This window comes from Saimiri boliviensis, chromosome 2 (assembly GCF_048565385.1).
Source record: "Saimiri boliviensis isolate mSaiBol1 chromosome 2, mSaiBol1.pri, whole genome shotgun sequence".
Classification (NCBI taxonomy): domain Eukaryota; kingdom Metazoa; phylum Chordata; class Mammalia; order Primates; family Cebidae; genus Saimiri; species Saimiri boliviensis.
Window position 1 is genome coordinate 240530688 of NC_133450.1, and position 21386 is coordinate 240552073.

The 21386-nt window shown below is 42.8% G+C and overlaps 1 protein-coding gene and 1 non-coding gene across 30 annotated transcripts in view; both read right to left on the reverse strand.

Annotated features, from left to right (window-relative positions):
- AOPEP (aminopeptidase O (putative)) overlaps positions 1 to 21386 on the reverse strand; it is a 375128-nt gene that overhangs the window by 245159 nt on the left and 108583 nt on the right. The gene's annotated exons all lie outside the window — the stretch shown is intronic.
- Positions 16304 to 16410, reverse strand: LOC120366425 (U6 spliceosomal RNA). The gene has a single exon (XR_005581093.1). It is a non-coding gene; the product is annotated as a U6 spliceosomal RNA (small nuclear RNA).

Below are 21386 nucleotides of genomic sequence, written 5' to 3' on the forward strand. Positions count from 1 at the left end.
AAGAGTAGGTTCATATCTGTGAGCAGGATGATACTCTTTACAGTACTGTTTAGACATTTTATATATATTTGTTATATGTATAATGACAATAATAAACTAAAACACAGCCAGGCACAGTGGCTCATGTCTGTAATCCCAGCAATTTGGGAAGCTGTGGTGGGTGGATCACCTGAGGTCAGGAGTTTGAGACCAGCATGGCCAATGTGGCAAAACCCCATCTCTACTAAAAATACAAAAATTAGGTGGGCGTGGTAGTGGGCACCTGTAGTCCCAGCTACATGGGAGGCAAGAGAATCACTTGAATCCGGGAGATGGAGGTTGCAGTGAGCCGAGATCACGTCATTGCATGCCAGCCTGGACGAGAGAAAGAAACTGTCTCAAAACAAAAATAAAATAAAATAGGCTAATTCTAAAATTATTTTAAAGAGTAGGTGCATATCTGTGAGCAGGATGATACTCTTTAGAGTATGCATAGAATCTAACATTTTATATATATTTGTTATATGTACAATGACGAACAGTTTGAGTTGCCCTCCAGGTAGGTTAATTTTCTTACTTTTTATTTCTTCTAAGTTAGGAAATCCTGACTCATATGTAGAGCTTGTTTGGTGGCTCTGTCAGATACATTTGGATGTTCGGATCCAACACAGTTCTACGAATTATGAGTTGATTTCACATTTATTACGGTAAACATAAATTGATGAGCACATTAAACTCAAAAGCGAGAAGGCTGGCTTGACTGTTCCATCGGGGAAGAGAAATCAACAAATAGATGTGTAACCTACTTTTTGGCTGCAGTTGGCAAGCATGTTTTAGCATTTCGATGTCGTTTGAAAACATAGCCTACAGTATGTCATCAGTGCTTTATTTGACTAATGAATAAAAATCCATTCATTCAGCAAATATTTAATAGCTACTGGTGACACTGCCTGGCACTAGGGATACAGTTGGAAACCAGAAGATTGTCTCTGCCCTCACATACGTGTAACAGGATTGTGCTTAGCATTAAAGATCTTAATGTTCAGCCTTAAAACAGCACATCATTTGAGAAAGCCCCCTGAATGATAAAAATGGCCTTTACAGATCCTGGTGAGTGTCATGTTTTTCACTCATACCACATTCCAAAACCTTTTGTGAGGCACCTTTGCCTCTCATACAAGACTTGCTGCCCATTTTCTTCATTTTGATAAGAAATTGTCCTATTTTCAGTGTTTCTTTCAACAACAGCGTCAGGAGGCACAGTACAGAGCACCAACTGCTCTCTGAAAATACAATACTGCCGTCCACCACATTCGAATGCAACTTCTTTGAGTCAGGTGACAATGTCCCTTTTGTGCTTTCTTACCGGTTGCCACTGATTCCAACATCCCTTTTTCATTCTCCTTCATGACTCACAACATAATCATTAACCAAATCGAACAAGGCAGTCTTCTCTTATGATGTGGGTTTTCACTGAACAAAACTCATCAGGCAATTCCCTTTCACGTAAGTCCTGTGCATATGCTAAGAGGTGACTGAGAATCTGCACATCACTAGTTCTGCCCAAGTGTGAACTGAAAGATCTGCTAGCATGTACCTATGAGAGTAACTGCTTTTCCATGCGTGTACCATGGATATTACATGGTATCTGTCTGGTGAAGGATTCTGCCAATGCCCTATTCTCCTTTCTCTGCACATTAAACTCATCATGAACTGTAAAGCCAGTCTTACCAAGCTTTCCAGTAGTAGTGTGACTTGTGACTTGTTCTCTCTGTGTGCAGTAGAGCTGTGAATATTGCGTCTGACATTTTTACCTGATTTCCAGTATCACTGTAGAATCTCAAATTCAACATTTTCAAATTTCATTTTGAAAAATCACTGTTTTGGATATGTTCTGGAAATACTCAATAGGCTTATCTTTGTGTTTAAAGTAACAGAAAGACTCCATGACTTCACGTCACCATCTGATGAAAGGGCAGCACACAGTGAGATGAGGTTGAATGGACTGCTTGTTCAATAACAATTTTTTTTTTTTTGAGACAGAGTCTCACTCTGTTGCCCAGGCTGGAGTGCAGTAGTGCGATCTAAGCTCACTGCAACCTCTGCCTTCTGGGTTTAAGTAATTCTTCTGCCCCAGTCTCTCAAGTAGCTAGGACTATAGGCATGCGCCATGACGTCCGTCCAATTTTGCATTTTTAGTGGAGACAGGCTTTCACCGTGTCAGGCAGGCTGCTCTTGAACACCTGACCTCAAGTGATCTGCCCACCTCGGCCTCCCAAAGTGCTGGGATTAGAGGTGTGAGCAACTGCACCCAGCCTTGTTCAGTAAAATCTAATTTCAGACAGTCATCGTTATTTTTTCCTTTTTTGGCTGGTTATGTTAAATCATTCTACTCAAAAAAATTATTTGTCTCATCTACTACATATACATTTCTCTATCTGTATTATAGTCCTAGTCACTAGTTATAGTTCTAATATTTTTATGAATTCTACTATTTACTTGATTCATTCTATCTCTGCTTTTTCCCTTTAACACCGAGCCATTGAGCTATTTTTTGGAATTGGCATAGAATACCTATAACCAATGAAAATTTGTGAATAATAACAGCAGATAATGGAAAAATACATCAGCTGAGATGAACCGCACTCAACTGACCCAATACTAGCCAAGACAAAATGATCAACACTCTTTTTGGCATATACATAATCTTAAGGATTAAGATTCGTATAACAGTAACGCTTCACAATTTTTAATTAATATGTGAGAATAAAACGACTTCACTGATTTTTCCTCTGAACCTGCCAAAGCATTCTCAGATCTCCTAACTGACTTTGGCGGACGGTGGGGTGGGGGATCCCCAGTGGCCTATGAGCCTCATGGAGGACCTCTGCTCTCAGTCTTCCAGCTTCCCTTAGGCCTATGTGAACACACAGCCCAACAGTCGTCGTGATTTCAGATCCCACTGTTAATTCAAACTGAACTTCATAAAGAAGTATCAATCTTCACTCCCACGTTCTTTACCCTATGCCCAACTCCCAGCCACTCCACTTCCCACCCTGGTCTAAGCAAAGCTCCCCTCAATACCGAAAGTCAGGAAATCTGTGATACTGACATTGAATTAGGGTCAAATCCTACTGATATTCTTCTAAGGCAGCAGTTCTCAACCTTGGCAATTCATTAAAATCACCTGGGGAGCCGTAAAAAAAAATTAAAAGTATTGGTGCCAGAATCTATCCCAGATCAATTGAATCAGAATTTCTGGGGTAGGATCCAAGTACCTGTACTTTTTTTTTTTTTTTTTTTTGAGACGGAGTTTCGCCCTTGTTACCCAGGCTGGAGTGCAATGGCGCGATCTCGGCTCACCGCAACCTCTGCCTCCTGGGCTCAGGCAATTCTCCTGCCTCAGCCTCCTGAGTAGCTGGGATTACAGGCACGCACCACCATGCCCAGCTAATTTTTTGTATTTTTGGTAGAGACGGGGTTTCACCATGTTGAGCAGGACGGTCTCGATCTCTCGACCTCGTGATCCACCCGCCTCGGCCTCCCAAAGTGCTGGGATTACAGGCTTGAGCCACCGTGCCCGGCCCAAGTACCTGTACTTTTAAAAAGCTTCTCTGGTGTAGGCAGGATGAGGGGCACCGCCCTAGGATGACACTGGCATAGCACATCTCCCATAGCAGCTGCTCAAAGTATTACATCTACTGGGTCCACCCTTGTTTTGGGTTCATGATCTCTTATCAGGGCTTCTATGACAAGCTCTTTGTTGGATTCTCTGGATCCAGTGACACCTACTGTTGCTGGTCCCTTTCATATCTACTGTCATCACAGTTCTCACGGTCTTTCCTGTCTTTCCTTCTGGCTGTGTCACTCTCTTCCTGAAACTCTCTTCCCAACTTGACTGCACATGGGAATTACTGGGGCTTTTAAAGCACCAATGTCTGGGCTATACCCCATGCCAAATAAATCACCACCTCCAGGTATGGGAATCATAAGTGTGGTTAAAGAGCAGCTAGGGGCCGGGCGCAGTGGCTCATGCCTATAATCCCAGCACTTTGGGAGGCCGAGGCGGGTGGATCACGAGGTCAAGAGATCGAGACCATCGTGGTCAACAAGGTGAAACCCCGTCTCTACTAAAAATACAAAAATTGCTGGGTATGGTGGCGCGTGCCTGTAATCCCAGCTACTCGGGAGGCTGAGACAGGAGAATTGCCTGAACCCAGGAGGCGGAGGTTGCAGTGAGCCGAGATCGCGCCATTGCACTCCAGCCTGGGTAACAAGAGCGAAACTCTAAGCCGGGCGCGGTGGCTCAAGCCTGTAATCCCAGCACTTTGGGAGGCCGAGGCGGGTGGATCACAAGGTCAAGAGATCGAGACCGTCCTGCTCAACATGGTGAAACCCCGTCTCTACTAAAAATACAAAAAATTAGCTGGGCATGGTGGCACGTGCCTGTAATCCCAGCTACTCAGGAGGCTGAGGCAGGAGAATTGCCTGAACCCAGTAGGTAGAGGTTGTGGTGAGCCGAGATCGCGCCATTGCACTCCAGCCTGGGTAACAAGAGCGAAACTCCGTCTCAAAAAAAAAACAAGAGCGAAACTCTGTCTCAAAAAAAAAAAAAAAAAGAAAGAAAGAAAAAAGCAGCTAGGACTGGTGATCAGAATTCTAGGAGCTGCAGTATCTAGTATGACTACCACATCTAGGTTAATTTTGCTACTACAATTGAGCTTGTTCCGAGCTGACAGCCATTCTCAACAAGGAACTACTTTCTCAGGAGCTTACAGTTCACTGGCAGAGACAGACTTGAAAGACCAATCATCAAATCACAGTGATGTAAGGTCTAATAGAAATATTATTATTAAGGCCGGGCACGGTGGCTCACGCCTGTAATCCCAGCACTTTTGGAGGCCAAGGCGAGTGGATCACGAGGTCAAGAGATCGAGACCGTCCTGGTCAACATGGTGAAACCCCGTCTCTAAAAAAATAAAAATAAAAAAATAAAGAAATACTATTATTATAGAAATATTAAAAATATTCTGAAGAGAGAATGGTCAGTGAAGTTGGAACAGGCTCTTCAAAGGAAATTATACTTGAACGAGGTCTGGAGGGATCATCCAGCCCAAAAAATGAAGGGCAAAAGACATTTTCTTGGAAACATACGTTCATTCTTTAAAATATTTTGATTACTGGTGCATATTGACACATAACATTTCTATTACGTGTTTTTGATCAGTTAAGACAATGCTTCCCACTCTTAAATGCCATGATACAAAGAGAAAATACCTGCATATTCCCTGATTAAAGGAAGCTCCTAGTGGCAGAGGTAATGGGTGTGGGACTCTGGGTGAGGGCATCTAGATCTCAGCATACCAGTCACCCTTTGCCTGCCAAGGCACACCTCTGAGGATGCTCCAAATTAGCACACCTTTGGCTACCAGTAACAGAAAAGCCAATTCAAACTGGCCTAAGCAATGATGGGTCTTTTTCTCTCATAGAATGAAAGGCACAGGGATGGGCACCTCCAGGTATAGACTGTCAGAGCTCCACTTCAACAGCATTTTCTGGGCTGTGCCTTACCTGACATTGGTGTCATCCCTAGGCTGGTACTAGATGGCTGCCACATTGCTAGATGTGATCAGGTCCGGGGAGGAAGACAGGTGTCCTTCTTGTGTGTCTATTTCTCTCTGTGAAGAAAGTTTTCTCAGAAGCCTGCAGAGAGTTACTCTTCATATTCCCATGAACAAAATCTTGTCGAATGTCCCTGCCTAACCGAATCCTCGGCAAGGAGAAATGGAACACCATGATCAGCTTAGATGAACCAGGATGAATTCACAGAAGTGTGGGCCAGATTCGCCTTCACACAGACACACAGGGTAAACAACCACACAAAATCAAGGCTTTTCCAGCAAGGAAGACAGTGGGACTGGTTGTTAGGTAGGCAACCCACAGGGTTTGCGTGGTATCAGAAAGAGGCTGTATAGCATCGTGATTAAGGGCACCACTCTGGAGTCGGGCAGTGAGCTCAGATTCCACTCTACCATTTGCCAACTGAGTATGTGAGCTTCAGTCTTTTTCCTTCTGAAAAGGAAATCATACAAGTTTGTTTCTAACTCAGGGAATTGCTGGGAAGATGAAATGAGGATTAAAGGTACACTGCTTAGAAGCGACTCTGGTATACGTGCACATTATGTGGCTCAATGTTAGTGGTCATTTCTGTAAAGTCTGCCATGGGTTATAACAGCCAACAGGCAAGACCACATCTGTCGGTAAGAGAAGTTTTCTCTGATTAGCAGTGAACCAGTGCCACACTCCATTAGGCATTTAATGGGTTCTTTTTTTTTTTTTTTGCATATTAACCATTTAATTCCAAAATCTATGCCTTCTTCTTGCTAATAAAAAAAATATGCTACCAACTAAAAAGTAACTTTTCACAATTAGAAATACTTCTAAAGCAGGGGTCCCCTGTACAGCAGGAGGTGAACCTCAGGCAAGTGAGCATTCCCACCTGAGCACCGCCTCCTGTCAGATCAACAGCAGCATTAGAGTCTCCTTTTTTTTTTTCTAAAATGGAGTCTCACTCTGTTGCCCAGGCTGGAGTGCAGGTGGCATGATCTTTGCTCACTGCAACCTCCACCTCCTAGGTTCAAGCAATTCTAGTGCCTTAGCCTCCTGAGTACCTGGGACTACAGGCGCGCACCACCATGCCTGGCTAATTTTTTCTATTTTTAGTAGAGATGGGGTTTCACCATGTTGGTCAGTCTGGTCTTGAACTCCTGACCTCAGGTGATCCACCCACCTCGGCCTCTCAAAGTGCTGGGATTACAGGCATGAGCCACTGCACCCAGCCTGGCATTAGATTCTCATTGGAGCACGAACCCAATTGTGAACTGTGCATGCAAGGGGTCTAGGTTGCAAGCTCCTTATGTGAATCTAATTAATGCCTGATGATCTGAAGTGGAAGAGTTTCATCCCCAAACCATGCCTCTCCCATGGAAAAACTGTCTTCCACAAAACAGACAACCATTCTAAAGTATTTGAAGGCATTATTGCAAAGGTTAAAAAAAAAAATTACGAAGTAAAAGGTAACATTTAACAATTGGGAATACTTCAAAAAGTCTACTGCTCCCTGCAAAGTATATTAAGAAAAATATTATAATAGTAATTATAATTTACAATGAATATTTATTGAGCCTTCACTATGGTGCTGGGACTGCTGTAAATGCCTTACATACATTATCTCATTTAATCCTAAAATCAATCTATGGAGTCAGGATTATCAGTAAAACACTTAAAACTAACCTCAATGAAAATATAAGCTTGTTTTTCACAGAGCAAACTTTTCCAGAATGTAATTAATGTTAAACAAAAAACTGAGCTACCCAATTCCTAGTTCTAAGACACACTTTCTCTCCTCACTATTTCCTACCTCCTGCCCAATTTTAGCATTTCTGAACTCAGGATGCATCTTAAAATGTCTAGACTTGGCCAGGCGTGGTGGCTCATGCCTGTAATCCCAGCACTTTGGGAGGCCAAGGTGGGTGGATCATCTGAGGTCAGGAGTTCATGACCAGCCTGGCCAACACGGTAAAACCGCTGTCTCTACTAAAAATACCAAAACAATTAGCTGGGTGTGGTGGTGCATGTCTGCAATACCAGCTACTCAGGAGGCTGAGGCAGGAAAATCGCTTGAACCCAGGAGGCGGAGGTTGCAGCGAGCCAAGATCACGCCATTGCACCCTAGCCTGGGCAAGAAGAGCAAAACTCCGACTCAGAAAATAAATAAAATAAAACAAAATAAAATGTTTACACTTAACTATAATAACGCTGCCCCCTCTCACCTGTGCCATAAGCTTGGTGGGGCATTCACAGGAGAGGAAGTGCAGCAGTTACAACCATCTCTGAGTCAAGCTCCACGTTTTACTCAATTACCAAGTATATGCTGGTGAGATCCACTCTTCCACAGAGGGCCTTACAATGGGCATCTAATGAGTAACTGCACTGTCATTTCCCCTGGTGCTGGCAGCTAAGTAATCCCCACTTTAAACTGCAGAAATTATGTGAAATAGTGTGTGCCTGAACATTAACGCCTAAGTGATATGTCCCCAATCCTGCAGGGGGGTTATCGCCAAGATTTATCACTTTGTTTCAGACCAAGGACCAAGTAAAGAACTAGAAATTCAAGAACACCATGTAAATCCTATGTCTGGGCTGGGCACAGTGGCTTACACATGTAATCCCAGCGCTTTGGGAGGCTGAGGCAGGCAGATCCTGAAGTCAGGAGTTCGAAGCCAGCCTGACCCCATCTCTACTAAAAATACAAAAATTATCTGGGTGTGGTGGTGCACGCCTGTAATCCCAGCTATTCAGGAGGCTGAGGCAGGAGAATCACTTGAACCTGGGAGGCAGAGGCTGCTGTGAGCTGAGATCACACCACTGTACTATTTCAGCCTGGGAGACAGAGCAAGACTCCATTTCAAAAAAAAAAAGAAAAAAATCCTAGGTCTACCAATTGATTTTCTGGGTGCTATGAGCAGTGACTGAAATGCCCTGGGCTCTCCTCCTTCATCTGTTGAAAGATATCAACAGTGTCTACAGAAGGTTTAAGGATATTAAGAGTAACTAATGAGATTGTTTTGGTTCTTCCTGGGTTCAGGCGATTCTCCTGCAACATACCTCACATTTTCTCCCACTCATATCTGTTTCCTCTTTTACTGCACATGAAGGCTTCAATCCCCTGACCCATTAGTGATTCAACTTATTAAGGAAATCAGCTGCTTGCCTGGCAGCTAACAGAGTTCTGCTTCATTACTACTTGAATTAATTTCATTTTCTTCAATCATCTATAAGAATGTATTCAATTTCAGAAGAGTAGGTGTTAACAATGTATTGACAGAATGAAGAAGCAGAGTTCGCCTGGCCCTGGCAGCAGCCTCTGTGCCCAGGTTTTCCCAGCCAGCCCAGCCCCAGTAGCGTTCCTGCTGCCTTCACATCCCACAGAAGATCAGGCTCCCCTCTGCCCACAGAATGAGATCTAAACTCCTTAGGTGGATGGAAGAGCCTCTCCACAATCCATTCTGCACCCACCTTTTCAGCTTCACATCCCATCATTTCCTCCCTGTACCCTGGACTCCAGGCATGGAGGGAGTATGGGGGTGTGTGAAGTTTTGTGTGTGTGTGTGTGTGTGTGTGTGTGTGTACAAAGGGAACCACCAAATCTACCAACCTCCCTGCAGCCACCTCCACATGTGCCTCCCCATCTTTGACAGTGGGTAAACCTCCTGTGTGCTCATCAAAGACACATTTTACTCCTATTATAGATCCCCACACCTCCCACCACCTCAATGAATATGGTCACTGCAATCATCCACTAACCTCTCCAATCTCATCAGCTTCTTACATTCATTCTTCATTCATTCATTCATTCATTCATTGGAGACAGAGTCTTACTCTGTCACCCGGGCTGGAGTGCAGTGGCGCCACCCTGGCTCACTGCAGCTTTGATCCCCCGGGCTGAAGTCATCCTAACACCTCAACTTTCTGAGTAGCTGAGAACACAGGTATATACCACCATGCCAAGCTAATTTTTGTAAAGATGAAGTCCCACTTTGTTTTCCAACCTGATATTGAACGCCTGGGTTCAAGTAATCCTCCCACCTTGGCCTTGGAAAGTGCTGGGATTACAGGCATAAGCCACTGTGCCCAGCCAGCTTTTTTCTCTTTACCAAGGTTAATCTCATCAGCACACAAACGTGCTCTGAGGACTGTGCCCTTAAAACATCCTCGACTTCACATCCTTCTCCAGCAACTTCCCTATTTCTTTGATCTTACAGTAGGACTCCCTGAAAGAGCTGCCGGTACTCGACGTCTCGACTTTCTTGGCCACCTTCTCTCCTTAACACCAGTTAACCTTCCTTTCCCAATATTCTGTCACAATTGTTTTCTTCCAGGTCACCAGTGACCCCCACTGAACCAAATCCCACAGTCAATCCTCAGTCCTCATATCTTCCACTTTTCAGCAGCTGACATTCCCGATGCCATGGCTCAGTCCACACACCACTGATCTTCTCTTTCTACCTCCTCCCATGATGTGCTCCTCCAGTCTTATGACATCAAATACCATCTGTATTCTGAAGCCTACACAGATTCAGATCTCTAGTCATGGGCTGCCTCTTGAACTCCAGCTGTATTTCTACTAGCCATCTCAGATCCAAAACATTTGTTTTTTGAGATGGAGTCTCACTCTTGTCACCCAGGCTAGAGTACAATGGCGTGATCTCAGCTCACTGCAACCTCTGCCTCCCTGGTTCAGGCAATTCTCCTGCTTCAGCCTCCCCACTAGCTGGGATTAGAAGCGCCCAGCACCATGCCCAGCTAATTTTTGTATTTTTAGTAGAGACGGGGTTTCGAAATGTTGGGCAGGCTGGTCTCGAACTCCTGACCTCAGGTGATCCACCCGCCTTGGCTTCCCAAAGTGCTCAGATTACAGGCATGAGCCACCACGCCCGGCCCAGACTCAATACACTTAAAACCAACCTTGATTCTCTCCTACAACCATATTCATTCCCTGCCCAGCCCTACCTCAACAAAATGGCACCATTTTGTTCAGGCTCGAAATCTTGAAATTGTTCTTGACTTCTCACATCTTAGATACAATCCACTCCAAAATCCCAGCAGCTCCTCAAAATATCCCAAATTTGAACACTTCTCACTGTGACCACCCTCGTCCAAGCTACCATTATCTCGAATGTAGATTTCTCTATCAGCTCTTCGGCATGTCTGCTCTTCCCCTACCCCTTTCCTCCAAATCAGTCATCCACCCAGCATGATCTTTTCAAGGCACACCTCCAATCACATTACTCCCTACATAAAGCCTTCAAATGGCTCCCCACAAATCGCTCAGAATAAGAACCCTGTAAGGCCCCATGTAATTGGGTCCTCAGCAATTTCTCCAGTTTTACTTCCTACCACTTTTTCCCTCGTTCATTCAACACCAGCAGCCTGGCTTTCCTGCAGTTCTCCCAGCTTGTAAAGTGCTTTCCACCTCGGGGGTTCTGTCCCACCTGACTCTGTGTCTTGTCTGTGCTCAAATACCATATTCTCCCAAAGTCCCACTGGAACACCCCACAGAAAGCAGCGGCGTTCCTTATTTTCTTTTCTTTTCTTTTTTTTTTTTTTTTTGAGACGGAGTTTCGCTCTTGTTACCCAGGCTGGAGTGCAATGGCGCGATCTCGGCTCACCGCAGCCTCCGCCTCCTGGGTTCAGGCAATTCTCCTGCCTCAGCCTCCTGAGTAGCTGGGATTACAGGCACATACCACCATGCCCAGCTAATTTTTTGTATTTTTAGTAGAGACGGGGTTTCACCATGTTGACCAGGATGGTCTCGATCTCTTGACCTCGTGATCCACCTGCCTCAGCCTCCCAAAGTGCTGGGATTACAGGCTTGAGCCACCGCGCCCGGCCGCGTTCCTTATTTTCAAGTTTCCTTTCTCTGCTTTATTTTTCTTCATAGTGCTTTCATTACCTAAGAACATATTACATATTCATGTGTCTTCCTATTTGTCTACCCCAACAGAACTCAAGTTCCACATGCAATGGGCTTTGTTCTGAGCACCTGGAATAGTACTTGCACATAGTAGGTGTTCAATAATCAATTTGTTAATTGATTGAACAAATAATTAAATTCTTGAACTTCCTCACCTTTTTTTTTTCTGAAATGGTCACTTTTCTATTTCCACAAGGTACTCACTAACTGCCCCAGGTAACTTGTACCCTGGCCTTCCAGACTCCATCCCGTCCCACCTGAACCCTACTCCTATGGGCAGTCCACATCCGGCCTGCTCCAGCCCCACAGCGGCCCTAGGAACAGACCCATCTGCCCCCTGAGACCATGAGTTCTTCCAGGGCACAGGTTTTGGATTTGTCTTTTATACCCAGTGCCAAGCGTTTCTGGCACAAAGTGGCTATTTGATATGTGTCTGTGGATTAAATTAACATGCCAGCACGAGGGAGGGACAGGAAAGGCTGGTCAGCTGGATACACAGTTACAGTCAGACTGGAAGAATAAGTTCTGGGTTCCATTACACGGTAGGGTGACTACAGAAAATAACAACGGGGTACCTATGTCAAGATAACTTGAAGAGAAGATTTTTAATGTTGTCCCCACAAAGAACACACAGACTCTACGAGGGTTGGCAGCTGGAATTAACTCACTCTGAGTGATCAAAGACCACAGAGGACAAAATTGCTGAAGTGGGTTTTCAAGGATAAGCAGAAGCTTGCCAGGCAGCTGGAAAGGGGGGTGGGGAACTAGGAAGAGGAGGATGGTAAGGGGAACAAGATGTGAAAAGTGCAGAGGCCTCAGAAACCCTGGAGCACAGAGGAATCTAAATGAGAGAGACATCAGTGTTTCTGCTGAGTAAAGCACAGCAGAGACACTGGCATGAGGAGGCAGGGAAGGACCCGTGTGTCATGCTAAGGTGACAAGAAATCCATTCTAGTTGCTTTTCAGGTAGGTTAGTCAGGTCTGCATTACAGAAGGAAGATTCTGACAGTAGTACAGAGAATGAATGTGACGGGAACCGGTCCAGAGGCAGGCACCCCAAGGTCCCTCAAAGGAAGTCTGAGATGACAGGGGCTCTATGCAGGAAGCATCTGCAGAGGGAGAGGGGAGGACCAATTTTAGGAAGAGTTTGGAGGAAAAGCAGACAGTGCTTGCTGCCTGACTGATATAGTGAATGGAAGGTTAGCCAGAGTTCAGGCTGACATGGAAGTCTGTGTCTTAAGTCACTCGATAGATGGCAGTGCCACTCATACGACAGTAGAAAGGGAGAAGGAAGGTGACAGCGACTAAAGAAACGGCTGTATCAGTGCGTGCTCACTGCGGCCCAGTGTGGCCAGTGGCTTCCCTTACCTTCCAAGTGCTTTCTGGAGCTTCCAGGGCAGGTCTGAGGAGAACACAGGAATAAATGCCCTGGCCTCTGCCCTCTCTGAGAGACTTAGTGTCACACGGTACAGGTACTACTTCCTTGATGATGTGTCCCCCACGCCTGGTGCACCATGAAAAGGCCACATCAAATAAAGCAGAGGCGACCCTACCTGCTGACAGAAACAGTGAAAATCCGTAGCCCTTGGCATGCCCCCAGCCTCTAAACACCATACATTTACTGGCACACAAATAAGGTTTGGGGACAAGCATGGAATTTTTGAAGATGTCAACATTTTCTTACCAGCTACGTTTGTTTCTTCTTAAGCATTACAACTATGCATTGCATAAGGACATTTCATCAATGATGGGCCACATATGTGACTCTGGTCCCATAAGCTTATAATACTGTATTTTTACTGTACCTTTTCTACGTTCAGATACATAGCTACCACTATGTTATATTGCCTACAGCAGTCAGTACATGCTGTACAGATGGGTAGCCTAGGAACAACAGGAAGCACCATTTAGCCTAGGGGAGTTAGGAGGCTGCATCAGCTAAGTCTGTGTAAGTACACCCTGTAGCATTCTCACAATGACAACATCACATAATGCTTTCTCAGAATGCATCCCCATCATTTAGCAACACATGGCTGTATTTCTTCCATGTATGATAAGCATTCCACTTATAGTTTCAAAATATTTCTCAATTTTATTCAGTTTTGGTGGATACAAATGGATACTTTTTTTTTTTTGAGACAGAGTTTCGCTCTTGTTACCCAGGCTGGAGTGCAATGGCGCAATCTCGGCTCACCACAACCTCCGCCTCCTGGGTTCAGGCAATTTTCCTGCCTCAGCCTCCTGAGTAGCTGGGATTACAGGCACGTGCCACCATGCCCAGCTAAGTTTTTGTATTTTTAGTAGAGACGGGGTTTCACCATGTTGACCAGGATGGTCTCGATCTCTTGACCTCGTGATCCACCCGCCTTGGCCTCCCAAAGTGCTGGGATTACAGGCTTGAGCCACCACGCCTGGCCAAATGCATAAGTTTTTACTCCTGCTGCTTGGCCCTGGACATGGGTACAGTTGTCGAGTGTATGACAGAGAGGAGTAATAAAAGCCTCAGTTTTCTTGCCACGAGACCAAAAAAGGAGGCTCAGAGAATGAAAAAGTACTAGGCAGACTGCAGAGAGAGAGGAGAGAGTGCTCATAACCCCATGAAGATTTTTATAAACTCCTGAGCTCACCCCTAAACTGTGAATATAGAGATCTGATCCCAAGCAGTATTCAGACACAAGAGAAACCACAACCCAGGTCCCAGACTGGCCACTGGGTGGTACACAAGTGGGAGAGATCCCAACCACACTGTAAAGTCTTTAAAAACAGAACAGACGCTGAAACTGTAACTTATAGAAGGCTATTTAGCACTTTGCCGGCTAACCCTAAATGCACTGATCATTTGCATAAAACAGCAACAAAAACGTTATCTTTGGTTTTAAACAAGACCGATGAAGAATAAGAGGCCAGACGTGGTGGCTCAAGCCTGTAATCCCAGCACTTTGGGAGGCCAACACAGGAAGATTGCTTAAGTCCAGCAGTTCAAGACCAGCCTGGACAATATAGCAAAGGACTGATTCTACACAAAATTTAAAAGGTTAGCTAGATGTTTTGGTGTGCTTGTAGTCCCAGTTACTTGGGAAGCTGAGGTGGGAGGGTAATTGGGCCCAGGAGGTCAAAGCTGGAGTGAGCAGTCATTGCACCACTGCACCCCAACCTGGGTGACAGAGTGAGACCCCGGCTCAAAAAAAAAGGATCAGGAATAAGAAAAGGATGTCCACTCTTTCTACTCCTGTTCAACAACATATTCTAAGTCCTAAGAGTACAATAAGGCAATAAAAAGAAAAAGTCATATTGATTAGAAAGGAAGAAAGAAAACTGTTCCTATTCACTGACTCATAGAATAAATAAAAAATAAAATGACAGGATACAAATCACCCACACAATGAATCATATTTATATATACTAGTTATGAAAATGAAACTAAAATACAAAAAGGGTAACACTTATAGCGATTAATTATAGTAATTCCAAAAAAGTGAAAAAAACTTAGGTATCAATCTAATAAAATACATAGAGGATCTCTACGTTGTAAACTACAAAACACTGATTAAAAAAAAATACAACATCTAAATAAATGAAGAAACACGTTTGTGGATCGAAAGATTCAAAGTAAGAATAATTATTTGGAAGAGACACTGGGAATAACCATGGTAAAGATACCAGCTCTTACCAAATTTATCTCAAGATTCAATGCAAATCTGAACCAAATCCCAGCATAATTTTTTGGTAGATATAGACAAGTTAATTCTAAAATTTATATGAAAAGGCAAATGACACCAGACCAAAACAAGTTTTAAAAGAACAGTGAAGTTAGAGGAATCAAATCACCCAATATTAAGATTTACTAGAAAGTTTCAGAGATCAATCAGATGTGGTGCTATAGAAGACAGAGATAGAAATTAACGTAAGAGATGAAAACATCCAGAAATAGACCCACAGAGACATGGTCACTAGTTTTTGATAAAGGTGCAAAGGCAATTCAATGGAGAAAGAATAGGGTTTCAATAAATGATGTTAAAACATCGGGTTTTCCAGATACACGATCACGTCATCAGCAAACAGTGACAGTCTGATTTCCTCTTTGCTGATTTGGATGACCTTCATTTCCTTCTTTCATCTGATTGCTCTGGCTAGAACTTCCAGCATGATGCTGAGTAGAAGTGGTGAGAGTGAGCATCCTTGTCTTGTTCCACTTCGCAGACAGAAAGCTTTCAACTTTTCTTCATTCAGTATATATGTTGCCTGAGGGTTTGTCATAAATGGTGTTTATTACATTGGGGTATATCCCTTGTATGCCAATTTTGCTGAGGGTTTTAATCCCAAAAGAATGCTACATTTTGTCAAATGCTTGTTCTGTGTCTATGGAGATGATCATGTGATTTTTGTTTTTAATTCTGTGTATGTGGTATACCACGTTTATTGACTTGTGTGTGTTAAACCATCCCTGCATTACTGGTATGAAACCCACTTGATCATGGGGGATTATCTTTCTGATATGCTGTTGGATTCAGTTAGGCAGTATTTTGTTAAGGATTTCTGCATCTATGTTCATCAGGAACACTGGTCTGTATTGTTTGTTTTTTGTTATATCCTTTCCTGGTTTTGGTATTAGGAAGATACTGGCTTCATAGAGTGATTTAGGGAGGATTCCCTCTTTCTCTGTATTGTGAAATAGTGTCACCAGGATTGGTACCAATTCTTCCTTGAATGTCTGATAGAATTTGACCATGAATCCATCTGGTCCTGGACTTTTTTTGTTGGTGATTTTTCTTTTTTATTTTTATATTTTTAACTATGGAACGCTTCACAAATTTGCGTGTCATCCTTGCGCAGGGGCCATGCTAATCTTCTCTGTATCATTCCAATTTTAGCATATGTGCTGCCAAAGCGAGCACAAAATTCTTATTTATTTATTTTTTTGGGACAGAGTTTCACTCCTGTTGTCCAGGCTGGGGTGCAATGACATGATCTCGGCTCACCACAACCTTCGCTTCCCAGGTTCAAGCGATTTTCCTGCCTTAGCCTCCTAAGTAGCTGGGATTACAGGCGCACATCACCATGCCCGGCTAATTTTGTATTTTTTTTAGTAGAGACAGAGTTTCTCCATGTTGGTCAGGCTGGTCTCGAACTCCAGACCTCAGGCGACCCACCCGCGTTGGCCTCCCAAAGTGCTGTGACTACAGGCGTGAGCCACTGCACTCGGCCTTTTGTTGGTGACATTTCTATTACCATTTCAATCTCACTGCTTGTTATTGGTCTGTTCAGAGTTTCTAATTCTTCCTGATTTGTATATTTCCAGAAACGTATCCATCTCCTCTGTTTTTTAGTTTATGTGCTTAAAGGTTGATGTGCGTAAAGGCGTGAATGATCTTCTGTTTTTCTGTGGTGTCAGGTGTAACAGCTCCTGTTTTGTTTCTAATTGAGCTTATTTGGATCTTCTCTCTTCTTTTCCTAGTTAATCTTGCTAATGGTCTATCAATTTTATTTATTTTTTCAAAGAACCAGCTTGTTGTTTCATTTAAAATTCATTTAAAAAATTTTTTTTAGGCTGGGCGCAGTGGCTCACGCCTATAATCCCCACTTTGGGAGGCTGAGGTGGGTGGATCACGAGGTCAAGAGATCGAGACCATCCTGGTCAACAAGGTGAAACCCCGTCTCTATTAAAAACACACAAAAATATTAGCTGGGCATGGTGGTGCGTGCCTGTAATCCCAGCTACTTGGGAGGCTGAGGCAGGAGAATTGCTTGAACCCAGGAGGTGGAGGTTGCGGTGAGCCGAGATTGTGCCATTGCACTCCAGCCTGGGAAACAAGAGCGAAACTCTGTCTCGAAAAAATAATAATAATAATTTAAATCAAGACACGCATAGAAAAAAAAATTAACCTCTAACAAATCCTCGCACTTTACTAAATATTTATCTCAAAATGACATTAGATCTAAATATAAAGCATAAAACTCTAAGAGTTTTGTAAAAACATACTAGAAAATCACTGATCTGGGGTTAGGCAAAGAATTCCTACCCACAACACCAAATCACAATCCATGAGAGAAAAGACTGATAAATTGTACTTCATCAAGCCTGGAATAACTTGCTCCATGAGAGATACTGTTAGGGGAATGAGAAGGCAAGCTACAGGTTGGGAAAAAATATTTGCAAATCATATATCTGACAAAGGATTGTATCTAAAACACATAATAAAAGTCTTAACCTCAATAGCAAGAAAACAATCCAGTAACAGGCATAAATGATCTGAACATACATGACACCAAAGAAAACAAGCATATGAAGAAATGTTCAGTATCATCAACTATTAGGGAAATACAATGAGAAACTACAATGAGATACCCCTAAATGCTTAATAGCATGACTAAAATCTTAATAACTAGTAATACCAAGTGCTACCCAGGGTGCAGAGCGAGGAAAACTGTCGCTCATTTCTGGTGGGAATGCAACATTACAAAACCAATTTGCTAAGAAATTTCTTAAATATATACACACCACATGACCCAGAAATCCCTCTCCTAGATGTTTACTCCAGAGAAATAAAAATGTATGTTCACACAAAAGCCTGTACTATGAATGTTTATAGGAGCTCTATGTATGTCTTAAGTTACTTGGCAATCACATTTTCCTTGGAAAAGGTGCATGTGCTTATACATGTACACACACACACACACACACACACACTTACACACACACTCACACACACACTCACACTGACAGGGAAAAAAATCAACCAAATTCAGGCAATCTCATCAAGGTCCTTCTTCTGCAGGTAAGCACCCCTACCCTGTACTGCCGCACCTCGACCTCAAGATCCCTTGCTCAGGGATTGACTGTGGATTTGGTTAGGGCTGTGGGGAGGTACAGGGGCAGAACAAGGAGAAAAACAAAGAGCAGGAGAAGAATCCAGAAAACCCACTGAAACATCGATCAGTTGATCACAGGAGCCCTTGAAGCACCATCTGGAAGAGACCCTGGGAACAGACACAATACAGAAATACCTCGGCCCTGCTACACTCCCTCCACTCACCCAGTCTTTGGAATTTTGCATAGATACCACTTCAACCGAAGCAAAAAGGAAAACAGTTCAAGCATTTGCCTATAAACTGTTAAACTCTTTGCTCTGGTCTGGTTGAAAAAGAAAGAGATAGAGCAAGATTTCAACATAAATAGGAGTCTCAATGCATTTCTCAGAGAGGCCTGGCCCCTGTAATAATTTAAGTCACTGAGACATGCAGAAAACCAATTTGAGACAATGAGAGCAAGTTCAACTTCTTTTAAAGGAGAAAAAAATAGAGGCTATTATCTAATAGCTGCAAATTTTCTGTATCCCTTTCTACTCATCACTAGATTCTCCCCTGTGCCTTGGTTGTTTCGAGTGACATGCAGAGTAAAAGACCATGCTGGCCAAGGTTAGGAAGACACAGACCGGGGGGATCACAGGTTGGACAACAGACGAGTCAAAGCAAAACCCTGACCACATCAACCCTTAGTACAGAGTTAAAGTATTCATTGTTTTGGGGAAAAAATTACTCCTGTACAACCCGTGGCGGCCTCCCCTAGCTAGACTCTTGTCCAACCAATCTATTCTGCTCATTTAAATGCAATAAAATGCACCAGTAGGGGGAAAGGAAAGTTATTCCAAAACTGTATCTGGAAAAGACTGTCCCTCCCCCTGTGAAATAACTTGGCATTTCTGTTGAAAAGCAAATGTCCACACATGTGTGGGTCTACTACTACACTCTACACTTCCTATCCTTTTGCCATGCCTCCTCCTTTCTCAGGAAGGAAGATAAGCGTCGTACCCAGTACCATACTATCCTAGTACACCTTATCCCATAAGGACTATTCACTGTCTGTTAAATGAAGTATACATTTCCCATACTGCCTTTTGAATATACTTCAATCTAAAAACTTAACTGTCTCCCTCAAAAAAATTTTGGTATATAGCTCTAAAAGGTCAAGATTCTTCTGTATTTTATTTTATTTTATTTTATTTATTTATTTAGAGACAAAGTCTTGCTCTTTATTTATTTAGAGACAGTCTTGCTCTGTCGCCCAGGCTGAAATACACTGGCACAATCTCTGTTCACTACAGCCTCTGCCTCCCATATTCAAGTGATTGATTCTCCTGCCTCAGCTTCCCAAACAGCTGGGACTACAGATGCATGCCACCACAGAGAGTTAATTTTTTTTATTTTTAGTAGAGACGGGTTTCACAATGTTACCCAGGCTGGTCTCAGACCCCTGGCTTCAAGTGATCTACCTGCCTCAGACCCCCAAAGTGCTGGGGTTACAGGTGTGAGCTACCTGGCCTAAAGACTCTTTTTTAAACCAAACCACAATACCATTCTTGTACCTTAGATAATTAATAATTCCTTAATATCACTAACTATCCATCAGTGTTCAACTTCTGGATAATCACATTATCAATGTTTGTTTATACTTGGTTCATCCAAATTGGGATCTAAATAAGGCCCATACACTGCAATTGGTTGGTATTTCTCTTAAGTTTCTTTTTGGTTGTTCTCTCTCTCTCTCTCTCTCTCTCTCTCGTTTTTTTTTTTTTGTTTTGTTTTGTTTTGTTTTTGTTTTTGTTTTTGTTTTTTTGGCATGTTGTAGATCTCTAAGTTTCTTTTCAGTTCTCCCAACATCTCTCTCTCTTCCTTGCAATTTATGTATGTTTGGAAGAAACCAGGCTGTTTATCTTAGATCGCCTGGATTTTGCTCACTGTATCCTGTGGTGTCATTTAATTTGTTCCTCTGTACTTCCTGTAAATTGGTAAGTGGATATTCCTGATCACCTATCAGATATTTCTATCCTCTGTATTCCTGCAGTGTCATTTCATTTGTCTCTCTGTCTTCTTTATTTCCTGTAAGCTGGTAATCAGATCTCGGGGCTTGATCAGATTCAGGCTGGTTTTACTTGGACAACCTGGCAAGAGTATTTCAGCAGGGGTGTTATGTACTCCCATTAGGGGGCACAAAATGATCATTACCTAGCTCCATTAATTATTTAGGGGTTGCAAAAGAGAATACTCTTATTCTACCATTACTTCTTAATTGATGAGCTAAATTCTATAAAGAGAAACTCCTCTTCTCAACAATTTGATTATGCTGAGATGCTGTTTACTTAACAACATATCCTGAAGATTACCACATAGTTCTAGAGACAGTGAACATTCCTTTTCTACCTACATAGTGCTACACTGTGTGGATATCCCACAGTTTCTTTAAACTGGCCCAAATTAATGAGCATCTCGGTTGTTTCTAATCTTTTGCTATGCCAATAAACAACTGTGTATGTGCGTATTTTCATATTTTTGCCAATGTATCTTTAGAATAAATTCACAGGATTTGGAGTCAAAAGCCTGTCTTGTTTTGCTAAACGTTGTAAACTCCTTCCCACGGAGCTTAAACCACCCGTATTGACACTGACGCTTTCCCTGCAACTCCACCAAAAGAGTATGTTGTCAAACTCTTGGATTTTTGCCAAGCTGATAGGTAAGAAATGATATCTCAGTGAAGTTTTCATCTGTATCTATCCTGTGATAAGCACAGTTGAACATCTTTACAGAAGTTTAAGAGACAGTTGCATCTCTTTTCCTGTGAACTGTTTCTTATCTCTAGCTCATTTTTCTATATGACTGTTGTTGTTTTCCCTGTTCTGTTCTCAGAAGCTCATATCTGTCTGTGTTATAAATTAAGAATATTTTTCCCAATGAACTTTTTTACACGCAAAAGTATTTTGTATCCACGTATTTCATATATCAATCTTTCATTCTATTGGTTCTGGGTTTTAAAACCAGAAGTTTTCACCACTTTCAGATTAAAAATAAATTCACCCATTGACTCAAAAAAACATTT